The 22,638-nt window shown below is 35.4% G+C and overlaps 1 protein-coding gene and 1 pseudogene across 1 annotated transcript in view; one reads left to right on the forward strand and one right to left on the reverse strand.

Moving 5' to 3' along the window:
• Positions 1-22,638, reverse strand: part of KCNH5 (potassium voltage-gated channel subfamily H member 5) — a 471,355-nt gene that overhangs the window by 78,050 nt on the left and 370,667 nt on the right. The gene's annotated exons all lie outside the window — the stretch shown is intronic.
• LOC141520408 (nuclear receptor-binding factor 2 pseudogene) lies at positions 105-900 on the forward strand (annotated as a pseudogene).

Here is a 22,638-nt window from a genome sequence, read left to right on the forward strand (position 1 = left end):
TTCCTACTCTGAATCATAGGTTCTGATCTCCAAATGAAAAAGACATATGGCCCACGAGGGGGAGGAGAAAGCGTGGCGGCAGCGGTGTTGATCCGGCTCCCGGGCCTGTCCGAGCGCCGCCCTGCTCCGGCCCCCCATGAGCCAGGGCGCTGCCGCCGCCCCCCGCCCCCCGCGCCGGCGTCTATGGAAGTGATGGACGGGCCCCTCAACCTGGCTCATCAGCAGAGCTGGAAGGCAGACCGGGCATTAGCGGCAGGGAAATACGAAGAGGCCATTTTGTGTCACCAAAAGGAAGCCGCATATCTTTCTGAAGCCATGAAGCTGACACAGTCTGAGCAGGCTCAGGTATCACTGTTATTACAAAGGGATAGCCACATGAAACAACTCCTGCTTATTCAGGAGAGGTGGAAGAGGGCGAAGCGGGAGGAAAAGTGGAAAGCCCAGCAGACTCCTGACGGAGCCCCCCATCTTCTGGCAGCCTGCAAGCCACTGATGGAGGATGGGCCTGAGGGCCAGAGTGCGCCCAGGGTGCAGCAGGCTCATCCCGCCCCGGTGCCAGCCGTGCTGGACAGGGATCCAGACACTCTCCTTTTTCTCCTTCAGAAGAGGAAAGACCCCACAGAACCGTGTCCTGGCAGCAAAGTCCCAAAAGATGACAAAACCACCATAGAAGAGCAGACAACCAAGATCGCCGACCCGAAGCGACACGTGGAGTTTCTTGTGGCCGACAACGAAAGGTTGAGAAGAGAGAACAAGCAGCCCTGCGCAGAGAAGGCCGGACCCCAGAAGACCCCCCTCGAGAAAGAGCTGGAGGCTGACGCCGACTTTGTGGAGAAATCTGAGCTGTGGAGCCCCACGGAGACTGCCTCCGGCCCCTCCACCTGGCTTCCGAACCCTTGAAAAGCCAAGGACATTCCCATCCCCAACCTTCCTCCCTTGGACTTTCCATCCCCCGAGCTCCCGCTTCTGGAACTCCCCGAAGATATTCTGAAAGGAATCATGAGTAGTTAAGTGGATGGCCACAAAGGGGCTCAAAAGGTGGTGGTGAGGGAGAGGCGATCAGACAACCAGAGGGACACCACGAGGCTCTAGGGGGTCCACTCCAGGTGGAGGGTCACCAGATGGACCCCTGGGGGAGAAGAGGCCTGGCCGGCCACGGCATGGAGAAGAGTCACGGGGAGGCCCACGCCATCTGGGGTGTGGCCGGAGTTGTGGGAGCTGGGGCGACTGCATGGACCCCTCCGGTTCTTCCCATTCCAATCAGGCTGCCCCCAGAAGAACTTTGCAAGCAGCAGTTGATTTTCCTTCTCTTCACTTCAGGGTTATGCTCTACGTAATAATTGATCCACAATGCAATAAAGGATAATGTGGCCTGGTCTGGGAGGAGGCTCCTGTCCTGCCTGGATGCATGCCCGGCTTACAGGGGTGAGTCCTCCACGGGCCACGCTGTGCACTCCTCCTAGCGTGGCGCCAACCTCCAGACTATCAAGAGAAACATTTCAACTTCCACTTTATGAAGAAAGGAACCAAATTATTAGTTCTGCTTTTTTTAATTATCAGTTTACATAATTAATCAGGGTGCATCTTAAGTTTTAACTTTGAGTTTGCTGTATTAAAATGTTATGCATCATTTACAAAACACCCAAGGAATCCTCCCTTTGTTCTGAATGGTGCATGAATGGAAGCAATGCTAGTTGGCAGTATTTGATTGCAAGAAATCAATAAAATAATTGTTTTATTAAAAAAAGAAAGAAAAAGACATATGCTAGATACTGAAGATATAAAGATAAAATTAAAAAAAAAAAACAAATGAACAAAAGACAAAAGAGTAGTACCAGAGAAGTACCAAGGTTTTAAATTGAGTAGCTGATAAAATTCTTATCCTTATCCTCTTCTTAATCCTTATCCTTATCCTTCTTATCCTCTATCCTTAAATTCTGATGGAGATGATACTGAGTATAGCTATACCTTGTTTAACATAAATTCAATATAGATAAGAACTCAGGTCTTCCTGACATCAAATCCCATATGATATTCACTGTGCTACCTAACTGCACTCACTAAAAATTTGATACAGTAATGAAATTCATCTTAATAGGAGAAGCAGTCATTTTTCTTTTCTACAATTGATAAAATCAAAATGTTTGCCATTTTACTTTATAATTTTTTTAATCTAAGGGAGAAATAGATTGAATTATAGAGGCATCAGCATAACATGGAAGCTAAAGTGTGTTGGGAATCAGTAGACCATCATTCTCAGCAAGGTTCTGGCAATTAATAATGTGACCATATAAAACCCTTACAATGAGGGGGGCAAGATTAAGAGAATAGAATGAGAGTCAGCTTTTTTTACCTAGTTTATAAAACTTACATCCTCCAAAAACAGCTTAATATTGTGATAGAATAAATTTTCAGTGAGAAAGTCAAGGTAGAGTTACTGGGAATTAATTTTCTAGCCCATTACTTTATGAAGCTAGAGAAGTCTATAGACCCTGGGGAGGGCACTGACTAGAAAATCATAAATTTGGGAACAGTAGCAGCAATAGAAGGAATAGTCTAGAATGAAGTGATGGTAAGGAGGCTCAGACTGTATATCAGCATTGGAAGCACTGGGGCAGGAAAAAACCTCTGAAAATTTCTTAATCAATTATGAGAGATGGAACAAATATTAGTAGGCAACTCAGTCATCAATTACTAAATTCTGGGCTGAAATTCTAGAGGGGAAATGAGCATATTTACAAAGTGTGAAATGAGTTCCCAAAATTTAGCTCTATGTCTGTGATTCTGATGGCAAAGTGAGGACTATGTTTGAAATTTAGCCATGCATATTAACCTTCAGTGGAATAATTAGGCCAATATTCAAAACAAAGATCGAGCCAGGAGGTCAGTTTCTCTTAGCATGAAGAACCTCCCTTTTGACTAACTGCATCTAACAGCAATCTTCTGAAATCCAAGCACACAAAAACCAATATACCTAAATCTAGGGTAGGAATTTGCAGAACTCTGACTAGTCTCTCCCTGGATCATATCACTTTAGAAGCACCAGAAACTTGCAGGCATCCTGACAGAATTATGAAAATATCAAAAGATTAAAAAAAGACAAACTCTGGGTCAGACATCACTTTTTAGAAATAGAGACCTAAACTAACATATAAACAAATAAACAAAACTTCCCAAGTAAATTATTTAGAAGAATGAATGAACAAACACACACACACAAAAAATCCAATCATAAAGAGCTACTACAATGTCAGGGAAGCTCAAGATACAAACACAAATAAAAACAATGATTTGAAAGCTTCACAGAAAAGATTCAAATCAAAATTCTGATTGGACACAAGACCAATAGGAATTCTTAGAAGAATTACAGCAAGAGATTAAAAATGAGCAAAAATATATTTTGTAGACTAAATAGGAGCAATAGAAAAAAATAAAAGGAGGAAAAGAAATGAGTCTTAACTAAGAAAGTAATGAAAAGAGAATTAACAACTTAGAAGAGGTAAAAAAAATCAGTGAAAAAGTAACACCTAAAAATTAGATTTGGACAAATGCCATAAGACAGAAAAAAAGAAAATGTGAAATATCAAATAGGATAAATAACTGACCTGGAAAGTATATTGAGGAAAGATAATTCAACAATCACTGGGCTACCTGAAAGCCATGAACACAAAATGGAGTTTAGAAATAATATTTCAAAAAATTATAAAGGAAAACTGCCCAGATATTTTAGAACCATGAAGGAAAGCAAAAATTAAAAGAATTCTTTATAGAAATGAGTAACCTCTTGAATGAAATCCCAAAGTAAAATCTCTCAGGAGGTCACTATTAGAACAACTCAAGATTTAGTAGCTACCACTTCAAAAGAACAAGGAGTGGGGAGCTGGAGCATGCTATTCCAAAGGCAAAAGAGCTAGGAATACAACCAAGAAAAACTTACCCAGCAAAACTTAATATAATCCTACAGGAAATAAATAGGCAATCAATGAAATGCAGATTTTTTTTTTTATCCTGACTTATGAAAAAATAAGAGTTGAATAGAAAATATTCAAACAAGGGACTCAAGATAAGTACTTAAAAGGTAAACTGAACAAGATATCCCAAGGGAATAAATAAGGATAAATTATTGACACTCATATTGTTAGGGCTTAAGATGCAAACCCCCAGAATCTTAGAGTCCAATTAGGCAGAGGACTGGTGTCATTTGATTATGTTGGGATAAACTAAAAAGATAAGGATGAGAAATAAACATGGTCTAGGAGAGAGGATAAGAGAAAAAAGAGAAAAATATTTAGCATAAATAGGGTAGGAAGGAAGAGCCAAGATGGTGGAGTGAAGGCAGAAAATTCTGGCAGCTTTCCCGCAGACCACTCCAAACACCTGTAAATAATGACTCTATCCAAATCCTAGAGTGACAGAACTCCCAGAAAGACTGAATGAAATGATTTTCCAAACCAAGAAAACTTGGAAGATCTACAGAAAAGGGCTGTTACACCAGGGTTAGAAAAGGTTGCCAGAGCAAACTGGCTCCTGTATTTGGATAGCAGCCAATGGAACATCTGGGTCCCTGGGGGAACCTGGATCTGTGGCAGTGGGAGCAGTTTCTTGACCTCTCACTCCAGGGACTGCCAAGGGCAACTTGGAAGCTCAGCAGGAAAACTCTGCCCAACCAAAGCGAGAGCAGAACCCAGTCCAACCCAGGCCCCTATGCAGCCCAGGTCCCAGGAACCAAGAATAGGCTTGTAGAGCCATGCAGCAAGGGATCCACCTGCTTCAAGAGTGTTTAGCCCACAGATGATAAGGGGGTTGGGGGAGAATGAAGAGGTCTCTCTGCCGTCCCTGAGGCAGGACTCTGTTGCTTTGCCCATACCGAAATCCAGGTCATAGTCTGGGACCCAGTCTCAGGAAAAAGAAGCTTTACTGTCACAGCAAAGCAAGAACACTCCTCACAGTTCCAGAACAGAGAGGAAAGCTTTTGGTCATTCATAGATCAGAACACAGGTCAGGAGAACAGGCCAAGTCTCTCATAAGACCTTGAAGGAAGTGAGGTCCCTGGGGGTAGCCCTGAAAACAGCTGCAAAAACAATCAAAAGCTTGAAAAAGTGTGTCCTGCACCCTACTAATAGAAACTCACCTTAACAAAGATTTAAAATCCAGTCATAGATAGGGAAATGGGCAAACAACAGAAGAAAAAAATATGACCATAGAAAATTGCTTTGGTCCTATGGAGTGTCAAAATATACATTCAGAAGTTGACAAGGTCAAAGTTTCTGTGTCCAAATCCTCCAAGAAAAATATAAATTAGTCTCAGGCTATGGAAGAACCGAAAAAAGACTTTGAAAATCAGGTAAAGGAGGTGGAAGAAAAATTACAAAGAAAAATTACAGCAATGTGGTAAAATCATGAATACTAATTAAACAGTTTACTGAAAGAGGTACAAAAATTACTGAAGAAAACAACATCTTAAAAACCAGTTTAGGTCAAATGGAGAAAGCAGTCCAAAAAGTCTTTGAGGAGAAGAATTAGCCAGATGGAAAAGGAGATATAAAAGTTCTCTGGAGAAATTAATTCTTTCAAATGTAGAATGGAGCAAAGGGAAGCTGATAACTTTGTGAGAAATCAAGAAACAATAAAAACAACTGGAACTGGAAAAACAACTGGCCTGGAAAACAGATCCAGAAGAGACAATTTAAAAATTATTGGGATACCTGAAACTCATGACTAGAAAAAGAGCCTAGATATCATTTTCCAAGGAAATAATCCAGGAAAGTTGCCCTGATATCCTAGAAAGCAGAGGGAAAAACAGAAATTGAGGTCATCCACTGATCATCTACTGAAAGAGACTCCAAAATAAAAACTCCCAAGAATGTTACAGCCAAATTCCAGAACCTGCAAGTCAAGGAAAAAATAATGCATGCAGTCAGAAAGAAATACTTCAAATGTTGTGGAGCTACAGTCAGGATAACACAAGATTTAGCAGCTTCTAGATTAAAGGCTCATAGGACTTGGAATATGAAATTCCAGAAGGTCAAATAGTTTGAATTAAAGCAGAGAATATTCCCAGAAAAATTGAAATACTCTTTTGGGGTTAAAGATAGATATTCAATGAAATACTGAACTTTCAATGAACAGAGCTGAATAGAAAATTTCATCTTCAAATAGAGGACTCAAGTGAGGCTTTGAGAGGGAGGACAGGAAGAGCAAATTATGAGAGACTTAATAATGTTGAACTGCTTGTATTCCTGCATGGAAAAATGATATTGATAACTTAGATGAACCTTCTCATTTAATAGGGCAATTAGAAGGAACATATATAAACAAGACACAGGAAGGTGTTGAATATGAAGATATAATATATTATAAAGATGGACTTAATCGGTGAAAAATGAATATCCTAGGAGAAAGGGAGAGATGGAATGGGCTACGTTATTTCATTTCAAAGAGGCAAGGAAAACTTTAGTAATGTATTAGAAGAGGGGACGATGAAAGGGAATGTATGAGCCTTCACACTCATTGGAAGTATCTCAGAGAGGAAAAAACATACACAACCAAATAGGTACAGAAATCTATCTTACTCTAGAGGAAAAATAGAAGACCAAAGGGATGGGAGAAAAGAGACTGGGAGGGGGCCAGTGTAGATGAAAGAAAGTGGAAAAATCATGGGAGAGGGTAGTCAGTATAATATGCTTTTGAGGAGCAACAGGGAGAAAGGAGAGAGAGAGAACAGAATAAAGGGGGGGTGGGGAAAAAGAGGACGAAGGGAAATACAACTAGCAATAGCATATTGCTATTACATAGAGGGGAAAAATATAGAATAAATTTCTCTGATGGACTTGTGATAAAGAATGTTATTCATCCCAAAGACAAAATTGATTGTATCTGAACAAAGACTGAAGCACCAGTTTTTCTCTCTCAGTTTATTTTTCTTGAGGTTTCTCTTTTGTTGTGGGGTGTTATATTTACTTTCACAATATGACTATTGTAGTAATGTGAAAAAATAAAAGCAAAATGCTTTAACAAATAAATAGGGCACACAAGGAAAAGTTTAGAAAAATAGAAAGAGCAGAGGCAGCTAGGTGGCATAGTGGATAAAGCACCAGCCCAGAAATCAGGAGTACCTGGGCTCAAATCCGGTCTCAGACACTTAATAATTACCTAGCTGTGTGGCCTTAGGCAAGCCACTTAACCCAGTTTGCCTTACAAAAAAACCCTAAAAAATAAAATAAAATAGAAAGAGCAGGGAGGAGGGTAGAAATCAAAACAATCCCATTCCCATATAAACTAGTACAAAAGTGGAAGGATACCATATTCTGGCAATTGGGTGCAGAAATTAATCTTGCCCAGCAGAAAAGTAGAAGGCCATTAAAAGAAAGTTATTAAAGAGGAGGAACAAGGGTGAATAAGAGGACAATGAATAAGAGAGACAGTGGTTAAACTTTTGTGGAGGAGACAGGGTAAAATAGAGAAGGAAAAGTATAAGAGAATCAGATTTAAAGAAAGAAACCATAATGGAAAGTATGAAGGGAATTCATTCCACAAAACATAAGAAGACATCAAAACAGATTAGAAACCAGGATCCAGGAATATGCTGTTTATAAGAAACGACTTGAAATAGAAAGAAACAAATAAAGTTAAGGGGTTGGGACAGAATCTATTAACGTCTTCTGAAGAAAGTAAAGGCAGGGGTACTAATTATGATCTTAGACAAAGCAAAAGCAAAAAAATAACCTCATTAAAAAGAGATAATCAAGGAAAATAGATTTTGATGAAAAGTGAAATTAGAATGAATTAATGTCAATATGGAACTTATTTTCATTAAATGATGTAGTATCCAAGTTCTTAATGAAATGTTATGTTAAATGAGTTACAAAAATAGACAATAAAACTGCACTAGTAATAGAATTCAACATTCCCTTCCAGACTTGGATGCATCCAACCACCAAATAAAATTTAAAGAGACTAGAATAGAATTTTAGGTATAGTAACTCTCAACTAATAATAAGTGGGAATAGAAAGGAATATAACACAGTCATGCATGACACCTCAAAAAATATCACCATTAAAACTTCACAAAGCAAATACAGAAATTCAGAAACTTGAAGTATATCTATTTTAGTAGATTTTATTTATTTTGAGTTTTACAATTTTCCCCCTAATCTTGATTCCCTCCCCCACCCCCTACAGAAGGAAGTCTGTTAGTCTTTAAATTGGTAAACATTGGTATACATTGATCTCAGTAAAATGTGATGAGAGAGAAATCATATCCTCAAGGAAGAAAAATAAATTATAAAAGAGAGCAAAATTACATAATATTTTTTAAATTAAAGGTAATAGCATTTGGTTTTTGTTCAAACTCCACAATTCTTTCTCTGGATATAGATGGTATTCTCCATCAAAGATACTCCAAAATTTTCCCTGACTGTAGAACTGATGAGATGAACAAGTCTATCAAGTTTGATCATCACCGTCATGTTGCTATTAGGGTGTACAATGTTTTTCTGGTTCTGATCAAATGCAAATCCTTCCAGACTTCCCTGAATTCCTGTCTCTCCTGGTTTCTAATAGAACAATATTGTTCCATGACATAATATACCACAGTTTGCTAAGCCATTCCCCAATTGAAGGACATTTACTTAATTTCCAATTCTTTGCCACCACAAACAAAGCTGCTATGAATATTTTTGTACAAGTGATATTTTTACCCTTTTGCATAATCTCTTTAGGGTACAGACCCAATAGTGGTATTGCTGGATCAAAGGTTATGCACATTTTTGTTGCTCTTTGGGTATAATTCCAAATAGGTTTGAGAAGTGTTAGATGGTATCTCAGAGATGTTTTAATTTGTATTTTTCTAATATGTAATGAGTTAGAGCAATTTTTCATATAACTATGGATTGCTTTAATTTCTTCATATGGAAATTTTTTTAGTTTTTTTTTTCAAGGCAATGGGGTTAAGTGGCTTGCCCAAGGTCACACAGCTAGGTAATTACTGCTGAGGCCAGATTTGAACTCAGGTACTCCTGACTCTAGGGCTGCCTCCTCTGTAAATTTAAGTGTATCTTTTTCTGACTATAATGAAATAAAAATTGTGTTCAAAAAGAAGGGTTAAAAGCATAGCTTAAAAGTTAACTGGGCAAGCCACTTAACCCTGTTTGCCTTGCAAAAACCTAAAAAAAAAAGTTAACTGGAAACTAGATAAGCTATTCCAAAAGAATGAGGATGCCAAAGAATAAATAAGAAAAACAATCAATGACTTCATTAAAGATGATGAGATAAAAAATACAGTCAAAGCAATACTTAGGCAAATGTTATCTCTTGATTTTATAAATAAAAGAGGGAAAGATAGGAATTGATTAGGCAACTAAATAAAATTATAATAATAATAAATTAAAAATCCCTGAACAAAAGTCAAAAGTACTACAAAAGAGAGATATTTGCAAAGTAAAAATCAACAACTATTGAACCAAAAAATAAAACTGAGTTGGTTAAAAAGAACAATAAGACAATATATAAACCATTGCAAAATCTGATTTTTTTTAAAACAGAAAACTAAATTATCACTTTCAAAAATTAAAAGGCAATAAAAAAATTAATTATTTGTCTAAGAATATGCCAATAAACTGATAGTCCACTGATAGTTACATGCCCAAATGGATAAATATAAAAATGTAAGTTGTTCAGATTAACAGAAAGTTTTCAGGAAAGGAAATTGAACAAGTTATCAGTGAACTCCTGAGGAAGAAAAAAAAAATGCCAGCAAGAACAGACCAATTTTTGTCTTGTTATCTAAATCAATGATATTCAATACAGAGAAAGAACATTATAAATGTACTTTCCTAATGAATATTCATGCAAAGATTTTAGATAAACTATTTTCAAGGAGATTACCATAATATATTACAAAGAACATACATTATGACCCATACTAGAGTCATACCAGAAATGCAGGACTGACTCAATATAAACAAAACTCCAAGCATAATTGACAATAATAATAAAAAAAATCATATGGCTATGTCAGTGGATGCAGAAAAGGCTTTTAACAGAATACTAAATCCATCTCTGTTAAAATGTATTAAAAAAGCACAGTAATAAACAACTTTCCTTGAAATGAAAAATAGTAAGAATCATCTCTATTAGGAATAAATAGAAACCTTCCCAATAAAATCAAGGGCAAAACAAAGATGCTCATTCTCACCATTAGAGATGTAGTAGAGCTACAAGGCATATCAATAACCCTGAAAAGGAAATTATAGGAATAAACATAGGCAAGGAGGAAACAATACTTCCACCTTTTGCAAATAATATCATGATTTAGAAAACACTAGAAAGTCAAATAAAAAAAACTAATCAATGCAATTAACACTTCAATAAAGTTGAAAATGTTTAAAAGAACCCCCCCCAAAAAATCAATATATCTGTACATTTTCAACAAAATCCAGCAGGAAGCATTAAAAAAAAGAAATTCCATTTAAAATACTGATAGTATAAACTACCTAAGATACTACCTGTCGGCATACACAGGAAATTGCCTGAACAGAATGACAATAATACCTAAGGTAATGTATTTATTTAGTGCCATATTAATGAAAATGCCAAAGAATTACTTTGTAGAGCTAGAAAAATAATAACAAAATTGATCTGGAGAATCCAGAGCAAGACTAATGGAAAGGGATTTTTTTTTTGCATTGTGAAAGAATGGTGTCTAGTTATAACAAATCTCACACTATACTTCACAGCTGTAATCATGAAAATAATTTTTCACTCAGGTAAGAAATGGAAAGACTGATCAGTAGATCAGATTAGGTATAAAATATACAGAAACAAATGAGTAAAATAATTTTGCATTTGATATACCAAAAATCCTAGTAACTGAAGCAAAAATTAACTATTGATCAAAATTGTTGGGAAAACTTTCAATAATTCTAGCAGAAATTAGACATGAAAAATGTCTCATAATATATACAGAGATAAGTCAAAATGGATGTGATTTTAACATAAAATTAAGCAAATTTGTGTAAAGAAGAAATAACCTGTAAGATATATGGATATGGGAGAAGTTTAAAATCAAGTAAAAGGACAAAAAGGTCCATGGGATCAAATAATAAAATTTTGATCATTTAAAATTTAAATGTTTTTACAAAAATAATTTAAAATTAGAAGAGAGTAATCTTAGCAGCAAATTTCTTTAATAAAGATACAATCTCTAAAGTATATAAGGAACTGAGTCAATTATACAGGAAGAAAGTCATTTCATAATGGATAAATGATCAATAGGCAGTTTTCAGATAAAGAAATCCAAGTTATCAATAGTTATGTGTAAAAAATATGCTAAGATGGCAGAGTGGTTCTAAGCAAATTCAAGCATAGCAGAACCCAGAAAAAGACAGAATATAACAACTTCCCTTTCTAAGACAACTTAGAAGATTGTCAGGAGGAGTCTGTTGCAACAGGCTGAGAGAAAAGCAGTCCAAAACAGGCTACCTAGCACAGACCAGGAACCAGCAAACTGACTTGAGGATAGCAACGATCATTTCCAGACCTCTCAGCCCACAGAAGTTAAGGGGATCTGACAAGTCAAAGACAAGATTTTTGCATTGCCTATATTTGTTCTGGGCCACAGTCCTGGCTCTTAATCCTGGGTCTCTTGCACAGCTTAGTTTATGGCTACAAAGGATCAGGGACCCTGGTCACAGTTTTTAGGTTGGAAAGAGTGCTTGTGGATGATCGCACATAATCCAGTGCACCCTACAGATGATAGTAAACACACCTCTCCCTAGATCTTTCAAACTTGGAAGAGTCAAAAACTTACAAGTCCCAAGAATTACCTCTGAAAACATTTGCCAAAAAATTTAAAGCTTGGGACTGGGCCCCTTCCACTTTGGAAGTACAGTCCCACTTTAGTACAGAGTTAAAAATCAAGAAATAGAGTGAAAAACAATTGAAAAAATTAAGACCATAGAAAATTACTATGGTGATAAGGAAGGACAAAAGAAGATCAAAACACCAACTCAGGGAAGACAACAAAGTCAAAATTTCTGCATCCAAAGCCTCAAAAATATGAATTAGTCTCACACCATGGAAAAACTCAAAAAGACATCACAAGAGGGACATTTTGACTTGCTTGTGACTTGGATTTAAATGCACAAAGTCATCAGCCTCACCCTCTCCTCCAGAATCATCCAAGCCCAGGGGCAAGATAAAAGTCAATGTGACTGGCAAAGGCACAATAAAAATAATTTGGAGCTTTTAGCCCCGCTCTAAAAAAATTACTAAAATGTATTTATCCTTCAATCCAATGACACTGCTATTTTCTATATTCCAAAGAGATAAAATGAAGAGGAAAGGAATCTTTAAACATAAAAATAATTTATAGCAGCTCTTTTTTGTAGTGGTAAAATGTACTATGCATGAATTTGAGAATAACATCAAATTATGGTATTTGAATGTGACATAATATATATTGTACTTTAAGAAACTGTAAAAATAATGCTTTCATAACAACCTGTAAAGAGCCATATGAAATGATGAGGTGAGTAGAACAAGGAGAAATATCCATACAGAAATAACAATATTATAAAGAAAATCAACTTTGAAAGACTTATAAACTCTGATCAGTATAATTATCAACTACAATTCTAAAGAATTCATGATGAATCATCCTATCCAACACCAGATTGAGAAATATGAGCACAGAATGAAAATTGAGGCATGTGTATCTTTAATTGAAAATATTTAATGCAGATATTTGCTTTGCATGACTATAGATATTTTAAGCAGTTTTATTTTTCTTACTTTCTCAATGGATGGAGGACTTTGGAAAAAGAGAAAGTTTGGAACTTAAAAAAAATCAAAAGTCTATGTACTATTAAAAATAGAAAGAAATATATTTTTAAAGCTACTAAGCCTCTTCTTTCTCAATTCAATATAAATGAATTGAAACTGATGACTTCTTAAGATCTTTTTAGTCAAAGAACTAATTCTATGGTACCTTCTACAAGTTACTGACTGCAATTAGATTTATCAAAAATTATTTGCATGGTTTTCATTTTTAAGAGAAAATTAAATCCAAGGCTCTCACTTATATCACAATGAAACCCTTTCTTCCATGTGCTGCTATAACACTAAAAAAATTAAAAATTAGATTTGTCTCTACCAAAATAAGTTATCCTCTAACCTAGTCACCAAATTTTATAAAATTTACATAATATTTACCTAGTATAGATTCATGTTTAGCCTATAGGGTTGCATAAAACATGATCTGGTTAAGATTTATGTTGAAATTGTACTTATGTATATATTTTCACATTCTTTATTTTGTTATTCAATTAATAGTCAACTTCTGAGATACTGGGAATTAGACTGTCATTAAATTATTCAATATATCTAACTAGCTTACTTCTTCCAGGCAGGTAGAACACACTTATGCTGAATAATCTGTTGATCTTGTATGAACTTGTAAATGTACATAGGTTTCATACATCAAAGGCAAATTTGAACCCTTTCATTCATACTGAAAGGTCTGCCCTTGTATTTCAGACATTTAGAGAATCAGATACTAGTTTTTAGGTCAGCTCCTACTATGACCAAATACTCTTTGCTATAACTATTTGAAGAAAAAAGAGAATTAATTTCTTTCTATAAATCTAAAATTAGTATTAAGTATAGCACTCAGCATGAAAGATGTTGTTTGTTCTATTTATATATTTCTCGGTTCCTTGCATCAAGTCTTATGATATATATCACCGTACGATCATAAGGAACAGGACAGCAAGGTAGAAGTAATTTCAAAATGTTCAAAAATGGTAAGGAACTGAAAAGTACTGAAAATATAGAACAATTCTTCCATCATTATTAGAACACTACTTTAAAGATGTCTGTTTGTCATAATACCAGAAGTGACAATTATAAATTATTCATTGAGGTAAACATTTAAAAAGCAAAATTAAGCAGGAAATTACCTTTGGTGCCAATAGCTAACCAGTAATATCAGTGAACTATTGACTCTATAGCATTTGAATCCAGTTAACATATGTAAAGTGCTTTGTAATCCTTAAAGTACCATAAAATTCTATATTATAGATGATATATCATAAATCATAGATGTTAGATATCCTATTACATATTATATATCACAGTTATTCAGATAAATTGTTAAGGATTCAAGAAAGATGTTTAATGATATATTGCTTAGATAAAATTCAAATTTATGAGAAGTATTTCTCATATTAATAACAATTGCCTGTTTTCCTATCAATGAATCCATTTTGCTTAATAATTCTGCCATAGCACATCATTAAAGATTGTGATTTCATTAATTCTGCTACTTCTTTTGATATCATTCCCTTTGTGTCTTCATGAGACTTGATAGAAATTTGCTATAGTCAACAAACTCATCTAATGATCTAAAAAATAGACTTGCACATACATAAAACTGTACTGACCAGAAAAATAACAAATTGAGCAAATTTTCTTAGTATCTCATATTAACTGGGAAGGAATATTCATTGTGTGACATGTGTAGGGCAACAGGATCATAAGTTTACAAGTACAAGGACTTTTCATAGATAATTTTGTTCAACTTCCTTACTCTACCTATGAGAAAAATGAATCTCAGAGAAAAGTGACATTGAAAAATGTCATACAAGCAATAATTGACAGTTGAAATTCAAATCCAAGTCCTCTGACTACTAGTTCAGCATTCTGATACTACTGATAGTACTACTTTTCAAATGTCACTAATTAAATTAATTTTAAAAATATTCTCAGATTAAGTTCATAAAAGCACCTACCTTCAAGCATGTCATAGTGTTTTGAATATGAACTTAAAATCAACACAAAATTATTTTATTGAAAACACAATTATGTGTACAGTACTGGGAAAAAAAATCACCAAGCATGCTAGGAATATACTGCTTCGAAAACATTTATCTTTCTAAAAAAACAAAACAAAACAATTCCAGACTAGGTTAACTCAAAGAGCTTAAAATATGTGCACTGTTATTGTTGTTGACGTTTATTTCCTTTGAACAAGAAAACAATAGATAATGCAACCTTATCTAAAGCTCATCATATTACTGCTGAGGTCTAGGAAAAATCATAGTAGCTGTTACATTTCAAAATCCTTTCCTCAGTAAAATGAGGAAAATAATGCCTCCCTATCTAATTCTAGGACTATCAAATGAAATGATAAATATGAAGGTACTCTGAGGAATATATAAAATTCTATATAATTGTAAGCTACTATTATTATCATTGTTATTACAATAAGAGGTGTATGACTAGACATATAGGAGAAATAATTTGATTAATTATGCAACAAAATTCACTGAAACATGAATCACTTCAAAAATTACTTTTGAATATTATATCTTTCAAGGGACAGAGTCAAGATGGCAGAGTTCAGACAGGACTCTTCCCCAGACCACTCCAAATACTTTTAAATAATGATTCTAACCAAATTCTAGAGTGTTAGACCTCACAGAAAAACTGAGTGAAACAATTTTATATCCCAAAACAACCTGGAGGATCTTCAGGAAGATTTGTTGAACAAGGGTTAGAAAGGGCCTGCAGTCTCTGAGGTACCACCTCACACCTCTCATTGTCAAAAAGGACAATGATCAATGTTGGAAGGGATGTGGGAAATCTGGGATACTAATATATTGTTGGTGGAGTTGTGAACTCATCCAACCTTTCTGGAGATCAATCTGGAATTACACCCAAAGAACAATAAAAATGTGCATACCCTTTGATCCAACAATACCACTACTGGGTCTATTCCCTGAAGAGATCGTGATAAAAGGTAAAAAAAAAAAATCACTTGTATAAGAATATTCATAGCAGCCCTGTTTGTGGTGGAAAAGAATTGGAAATTGAGTGAATCAATTGGGGGATGGCTGAACAAATTGTGATATACGTGTTTTATGGAATATTACTGTTCTATTAGAAACCAGGAGGGATGGGAATTCAGGGAAGCCTGGAAGGATTTTTATGGATTGATGCTGATCAAGATGACAAAAACCAGAAAAACACTGTACACCCTAACAGCAGCATGTGGGTGATGAACAACCTTGATGGACTTTCTCATTCTATCAATGCAATAATCAGGGACAATTTGGGGGGACTCTGCAATGGAGAATACCATCTCTATACAGAGAAACAATTGTGGAGTTTGAACAATGACCAAAAAAGACAGTTCCTTTAATTTTTTTTTTTAAAAAAAAGCCTGTTACCTTATGATTTAATTTTGCTATCTCTTATATTTTATTTTTTCATTAAGGATATGATTTCTCTCTCATCTTCAATTTATACAATGTACAGCATGGAGACAATGTAAAGACAAACAGACGGCCTTCTGTTGATGGTTGGAGGGAGGGAAGTGAGATTAGGAGAAAAATTGTAAAATTCAAAAATAAATAAATAAATATTTTTTCTTAAAAAAAGAAAGAACCTGCAGCATAGCTTGGGCTGTGCCAGAACTAACTGGCTCCAGTCATCCAGGAACAGGATGTCAGATCCCTGGGTCCATGGCAGCAGTGATGGTTTCCAGATCTGGCTATTTGGGAAGGTCAACAGGAAAACTCTGTTACACCAGGGTAAGAGGGGATTTCAGTCCAACTCAGATCTCAGTGCAGACCTGGCCCCAGGGACCTAGCCATCTGGCAGCTTCCTCCAGACTGCTGAGTCCATCAAAAGTAAGGGGGTTGGAGGAGACTGCAGAGGTCTCTTTGCTATAGCTTTGGCTAGACTCCATTGCTTTATTCATATTCATATCCAGTAGCAGTCTGGGGCCCCAGTGTCAGGAAAAGAAGCTGAAGCACATCAGAGCTAACTGCCTGGAGCTCAGCAGGGACCCTCCTCAAAGCTCCAAGGCAGAGGGGAATATTTGTGGTCAGCCACAGACTAGAGCACAGGCCAGAAGAGAATTTGGAGCTTCTCAAAGGAACTTGGAGGAATTGACAACTTCTGGGTCTCTGGGGGGGGGGGGGTAGGGGTGGGGAAGGGGATACAGTGTCACAGAAAATAGCTGCAAAAATCATCAAAAGCTTGGAAGTGGGCCTCCACCCTGGAAGCAGAAGCCCACCTTAACAAAGAGTTCAAATCAAATCATAGGCTGGGGAAATGAACAAACAGAAGAAGTAAAAGTCCAACCATGAACAGCTACTTTGTCATATGGATGATCAAAGTACACACTCAGAAGATAATAAAGTCAAAGACTCTTCATTCAAAACCTCCAAGAAAAATATAAATTGGTCTCAAACTTTGAAAATCAACTAAGGGAGGTAGAGGAAAAAATGGTAACAGAAATGAGAGTGATGCAGGAAAATCATGAAAGCCATTCACAGCTTGGTGAAGGACATAAAAAAAAATGCTGAAGAAAGTAACATCTTAAAAAGCAGTTGGGTCAAATGGAAAAGGCAGTCCAAAAGACCACTAAGGATAAGTGTACCTTAAAAAGCATAATTGACCAAATGGAAAAGAAGATACAAAAGCTCTCTGAAGAAAATAATTTCTTAAAATGTAAAATGGAACTAAGGGAAGCTGATGACTTTGTGAGAAATCAAGAAACAAAACAAAACCAAAGGAATGAAAAACCAGAAGAAAATGTAAAATATCTCATTAGCAAACAACTGCCCTGAAAAATAGAACCAGAAAAGATAATTTAAAAATTACTGGATTACCTGAAAATCATTAGCCAAAAAGTGTATCTGGACATCATTTTTTCAAGAAATTGTCCAAGGAAAATGCCCTGATATCCATGAAGCAGAGGGTAAAATAGAGGTGGAAAGGATCACCTTTGGAAAGAATCCTGCAATGAAAACTGCCAAGAATATTATAGCAAAATTTCAAAATTTCAAAGTCAAGGAAAAATACTGCAAGCAGCCAGAAAGAAACAATTCAAATCTCATGGAGCCACAGACAGGATAACACAAGATTTAGTGGCTTCTACATTAAAGGATTGTAGGACTTGAAATATGATATTCCAGAAGGCAAAAAAGCTTGGTTTATAGCCAAAAATCAACTACCCAGAGAAACTCAACATGACAAGAACTAAACAGAAAGTTTGTTCTTCAAGTATGGGACTCAGGTGAAGCATAGAGAGCATGGATTGGAGGGGCGAATTATAAGGGATTTAATGATGTTGAACTACTTATATTCCTTCATGGGAATGTTGATAACTCAAATGAACCATCTCAATTAATAGAGAAATTATAAGGAGCATATATAGACAAGGCACAGGAGAGAGCTAAATATGAAAGTATGATACATTATAAAGATGGAGTTAATGGGGGAGAAAGGAATATAGTGGGAGAAAGGGAAAGTAGAGGGAGAATGAATAAGTCATTTCACATGAAATTAACAAGAAAAACCTTTGCAGTGCAATAGAAGAGTGGAAAGATAAGGAAAAGTGAGTGAGCCTTACTCTCTTTGGATTTAACTTAGAGAGAAAATAACATACACACTTAACTGAGTATAGAAGTCTATCTTTTCCTAAAAGAAGATAGAAGAGGAAAGGGATGGGAAAGGGGATGGGTTCAAGAGCTATGAAGAGTTTTAGATGAGGTTATCAATGCAATCTATTTAAAATACATTTTAGAAAAGAGCTCTGCCTCACTATTGATAGGAGATTGGAACAATTCTGGGTACTTTCTGAGGTACTGCCTTTTGGATTGAGAAATGGGACAGAATGAAAAAAAATGACAAGTATTGGAAGGGATGTAAGGAAATTCAAACACTGTTGCAGGAGTTGTGAAATGATTCAATAATTCTGTAGAACTTTGGAACTATTGCCAAGAGGCTATAAAACCATACCTACCCTTCACTATAGCAGTGACATTGCTAGGTCTATATTCTAGAGGAGATGAAATACTGGAAGATAAGAATCTATATGTATAGGGATATTTATAGCAGCTCTCTTCTGGTGGTGGGGAGCTGGATACTGAGGGGATCCCCAGTGGTTGGGGAATGACTGATCAAATTGTGGTATGTGATTAAGATAAAATGAAGTTATGTTATAGGAAATGATGAATAGGATGTTCTCATTAAAAACTTACATGAGCAGATGCAATGGGAAATGTACCTTACACAAAATAACAGCAATATTGCAGGATGATCAGTTATGAATGACCCTCCTTTTCTCAACAATGCTGTGACCTGAACTTTATCTTATGATAAAGAATGCTATACATCCCAAAGACAGAGCTAATAGTGTCTAAATATAGACTGAAGCACTTTGTTTTTTCATTGTATTTTTTCTTGAAAATTCTCTTTTTTTGTGTGGGGGGGTACTTTATGTTTACTTTTATAATATGACAATTGTGTCTTTCATGGCCACACATTTTTAAAATACATCAAGTGACTTGATTTCTCAATGAGGAAGACTGGGATGGGAGTAAGGAAGAGAATTTGCAACTCAAGCTTTTGGAAGTAAATGTTGAAACTTGTTTTTGCATGTAGCTGGAGGAAATTTTTAAAAATAAAAACAAAAACTATGTTTCATCTCCTCAGGTATATGAATAGAGCTTTCATTAAGCACTGAGTAACGATTTCAACATTGACAAACCTTCTAGATCTATGACACAGGTCAATTAGTTGATTAAGTAACTCCTCAATTGGCAAACAAGAACCCTCTGCTAAGCACTTTGCTTAGCTTTGGAGATATGAAGACAAAACTAAAATAGTTCCAGTCTCCAAGGAACATATATTCTATTGTGGAAGCAACATCTTCATATAAGAAAATACACCCAAAATAAAATGTAATGAAGGAACATTAGCAGCTAGGAAGAATCAGGAAAGGCTCCATGAGAAGATGGGCTTTGACTGGAATGCAAAATGCAAAAAGGCCACGGAAATGTTACTGTTATTGCTATTCTACATTTGAGGAAACTGAGGCAGACAACAGTTATATGATGTACCCAAGGTCTCAGAGATAGTAAGTGTTTGAGGCCAGGTTTGAATTTAGGTCTAAGGAAGTCATAACACTAAGAGTGTGTCAATATGCTTTTTCAAAGAATGCAGAAAAGGGATCAAATAGCCAGTCTGTCCCTTTAATTTGTGAGTGAATTAGCTAAGTGTAAAATGCTGCATAAACTTAATTTATATCTATCATGTTTCAGCAGTAAAGACACAGGAAGGGTACAAAGAAAAAAAATCACTGAAGGAGGGCTTGGGAAAACCCTTTTAGATCTTGAAAGTGTGAGTCACTTGACTGTTAACAATGAGGAATGAAGGGAGACAAGTATTTATGATAGCAGTGGTCACATTTTCACAGATTCTCAAAATAGCAAAATATTATTCATTCCCATCCAATTCCTTCAGAGTGAAAGTAAAGGGCAGACTTCAAAATATAAGAATTATCAGTTTTCTGAGAAATTAGAAAATATTTACTATATATTGAAATTTTTTCTCAATAAAATCTCTCCTGAATGAAATTCACTTTATGCAATTACAAATAGATACTTCGAATCCATTATTTATATCTTATAATTTCCATCTTTTAATTTTTATGACATTCCTTCCATTAACCTATGGATGAGTTCAGACAAGAATTTCATACAAAACAGCAAAAACCAATAAAAATCAAAATAAAAAGTCAAAACTATTTCTTACTTACAAAGTTTCCTAAGTTACTCTAATGGCCAATATACATTAAAGAAAGAAAAGGAACACTTGTAAAAATATGAAAAAACATCTTGGGAGTAAGGTTCTATTGTTCCTGGAAAATATAGGGCACTTCTATGTTCTCCGTTATAGCACAATATACTTGTCAAGGCAATGAAATACCCTGGCTATTTCTGCTACGCAGATGGATCTTTTCATATTAGCTAATTACAGGGAAGGAATTAAAAAAGACTGGAAGTCATTAAAACATATTACATATTATGCATAATTAATTTATTTCTGTACTCAGTGCTTTATAAGAGAAAGATTTTTTAAATGATAACATTGTAAGAGAAAGGAACTTCAAATGGGGAAAAAAATTGAAGTACCATGGGCATAATGACATAGACAGAACAAGCTCTTAAATTATACTTCAGACTAATAGATAGACCTATTTAACTGTCTAAGTTATTCAGTTCCCATTTATATATATATATATATATATATATATATATATATATATATATATAAATATATATATAAATATATATATATATACTGCCTCAGGACTTCAAGTTGATATTTATTCATCTTGGTCAAAATTGATTTTATACAATTCAAATAATAACTTTGCTTTCTCATGGTACCCAAAGTTTCCAGTATTTTATATATATGTATGTATGTATCAGTATGAATGAATTACTTGAGGCAGGGTCATAAGTAGATGGTTACTGCAACACAAAAAGCTCAGGCAAGAGGTTATGATTCCCTATACAAGAGTGATGGCCGGGTGAATAAAGAGAAGACACCAATGACAGAAGTTGTGTAGGTAGAAATGAAAAGATCTGAGAAAAGATTTATTATATGGGATGAGTAAGTCTATGTGAGGAGATGAGTGACACTGAAATTAACAGCCTGGGTGACAGAGAAAAATTATCTTTTTAGTTCTAGAAAAGCTGAGAAAACAGGAAGCTTGGTGGGGTGGTAAAAATAATGAATTTTGGTAAAAATTAGAGTTTTATATAATATATATATATATGTGCATATTTATATATCTGGGAACCAGCTACATAGAGATGATATTTGAAGCCATGGAAGTTGATGAGATCACCAAAAGACAGTATAGATGGAAAAGGGAAGCTGTACAAAGACATAGCTTTGGGAGTTGTCTAGGATTTGGGGGCATGGCCTAGATGAATATCCAAGAAAGGAACTAAGATGAGTAGTCAAATGAATGGAAGGAAAATGCAAAATACATTCCTTTAAAAAAACTCTAGAAAGGAGAGAATTAGCAAATTGATTTTTAAAACTCTAATTTCAGGACCATAGTATTGGAAGAGATAGAAATAATCAAATCTAAACCCTTCAGGGTTTACATTCATTCTATGAAACTTCAACATGTGACTGTCTGACATTTTCACAAGAATAAAGTTTCAAAGAAACAGAAAAGTGAAGTGAGCATCTGGACCTAGTAGTCTCCATTACAGTTTTACCTTCCCAAGCACAATAGCTACCTCAATAACCACTGATTTTCTCTAATCACCCCCTTTATCTGTCTTTTCTCTGTCATCTTGACTCTGTCCCTGGTGAATTATTTTCCTATGTAATATAAACATTCTTCATTATGTTCATTACTACTACTATTTTCTTAATTCATGTGATTATGTATTGTCACATGCTGAGAAGAAGCAAAATATAATGGATCAATAATTATGCCTTAGGGGCAGCTAGGTGGTGCAGTGGATAGAGCACTGGCCTTGGAGTCAGGAGTACTTGAGTTCAAATACGGCCTCAGACACTTAATAATTACCTAGCTGTGTGGCCTTGGGCAAGTCATTTAACCCTGTTGCCTTGCAAAAACCTAAAAAATAGAAAGACTAATGCCTTAAAGTAAGGACAACATAGATTCAACATTTATCTCTGATATATTCTTTTTATGTGATAGTGGGAAAAATAAAGAGAAAAGAATTGATTTATATTGGTAGAGGGAATCTCTTCACCTGAGATTTCCCTAAACCAATGGAATTGTATGTTTAATTC

This window comes from Macrotis lagotis, chromosome 4 (genome assembly GCF_037893015.1).
Source record: "Macrotis lagotis isolate mMagLag1 chromosome 4, bilby.v1.9.chrom.fasta, whole genome shotgun sequence".
Taxonomy (NCBI): domain Eukaryota; kingdom Metazoa; phylum Chordata; class Mammalia; order Peramelemorphia; family Peramelidae; genus Macrotis; species Macrotis lagotis.